The following is a 1,745-nucleotide window of genomic DNA, read 5'->3' on the forward strand; positions in this document are numbered from 1 at the left end:
AATACGGTATTTGTTTTAGAATGCTGTGTGAAAGCAGAATTAAATGACTGTCCCAAGGGCACTTTTAAATTCCAAATAGGATGCTTTTGGGTGCGTTACAAGGGCCAGCCCTCCCAGGGAGGTTGCTGTTTAAGAGCTAGCTCAGGCACGTTGATTTTAGGTGTGGGGACTCTGGAGTGGTGCTACTGACCTTCAAACCTTGGCATGGCCACTTTCTGACTGTGACATTAGGCTAATGACTTAATAATAAGAGCTAACCCTTTAAAACTTTTGTCACAGGCTAGGTACCATTTCTAAGCCTTTTACATGAAATAACTCATTTAGTCCTCAAAATTACTCAGTGAGGAAGGTACAAGTATTGTCCCCATTTTGCTGATGGGGAAACTGAGGCACATGGCGGTTATATTACATAATCCAGGTCAAACACCTTAGTAAATGGCAGACTCAGGATTCAAATCCTTGCAGTCTGGCTCCTGAATCCATGGTCTTAACCACAGTGCTCCAGTCTCACATTTGGACTTGTAGAGCTTTCGTTTCCTTATCCGTTAAAATGCATGTTATCATAATCCCTGCTGCGTGGAGTTGCAAGAGATTAATTGAGATAATATGTAGAAAGGATTTGACACATAGTGAGCGCTCAATAAGTGTTTGCTCATTTATTATTCATCATAAGCCAGTGTGTCCACTTCTTTTTCTCCCAGCTGTCTTCCTTTGTGCCCGCTCTTTGTGCCTTTAGGATGTCGGTGAGACTAGAGGGCTTATTTTCCTAGATAAGTTCAGAAAAGAAAAATATCACAGAGCATATAGTAACTGCATGATTGCGCTGTTCTCCCTTGTGCCTCCTAACCCTGGTAAACCTCTGATGGAGGTTGCACACCACCTTTCAACCACGTATGATCAATCCATATTTGAAAACCAACACAGACTCGCCCCGTATATGGTTTCACGGGTTGACCTGTGATGACACCAGGCTCAGGACAGGTTACTCTTCACGCTGTCTGCTAACCCTGGGGGCCCTCCATGTGCCCTCTAAGCTGCCAAAGGTGACATTAGTCCAGCAGGGAGCAGGAGGGGTGAAGACTTCCTCTAGGCAGGTTTTATGCAGCCAAAGGAGGGGTCGGGAAATGGAGACAATTATCCTGGCTAATTTTCCAGGATTGTTCCAGTAATCCAAGCAGACACCTTACCCCTTTTAACCCCATCCCACCATTTTTTCTCCCCTTGGTTACCCAGACAGGATGAAATAGATTTATATCACTATAAAAGAGTTTAATGAGATGTAAGAAAAGATTCTTGTCTATAAGGCTGATTAAAAGGTAATGAGAGGATGAAAAATCTCCATCCGTGAGGACATTCAAATCTTTTAAAAATAGTTCTCCTAATTAAAATACCATATACACATTCTTATTTGGAAAATATAAGAAAATATCGAAATATTTTCTGGATTGTTTCACCCTCCAGAAACAATCCTCCATCATTCTGAAGTATTTTTTAGACCCATTAAAAGTTACAGATGAGTATTTTGTTTTAAAAAAATTGAGATTATTCTGTATCACAGAACATTGTTTTATTTACATATTATATTTTATCATAAGAATTCTCTTTTGTCATTAACTGTATTTTTTTTTTGAAACACATGGACACTTTAAGTATTAGGGCAGGCAGCCACTGGTCTTGGATGGTTTATGAGTCTAGGTGGTGGTGCAGGAAAGCTAAGAGGAAATAATCCTCCTTTTTATACACAC

This window comes from Hipposideros armiger, unplaced genomic scaffold, assembly GCF_001890085.2.
Source record: "Hipposideros armiger isolate ML-2016 unplaced genomic scaffold, ASM189008v1 scaffold_146, whole genome shotgun sequence".
NCBI classification, from domain to species: Eukaryota; Metazoa; Chordata; class Mammalia; order Chiroptera; family Hipposideridae; genus Hipposideros; species Hipposideros armiger.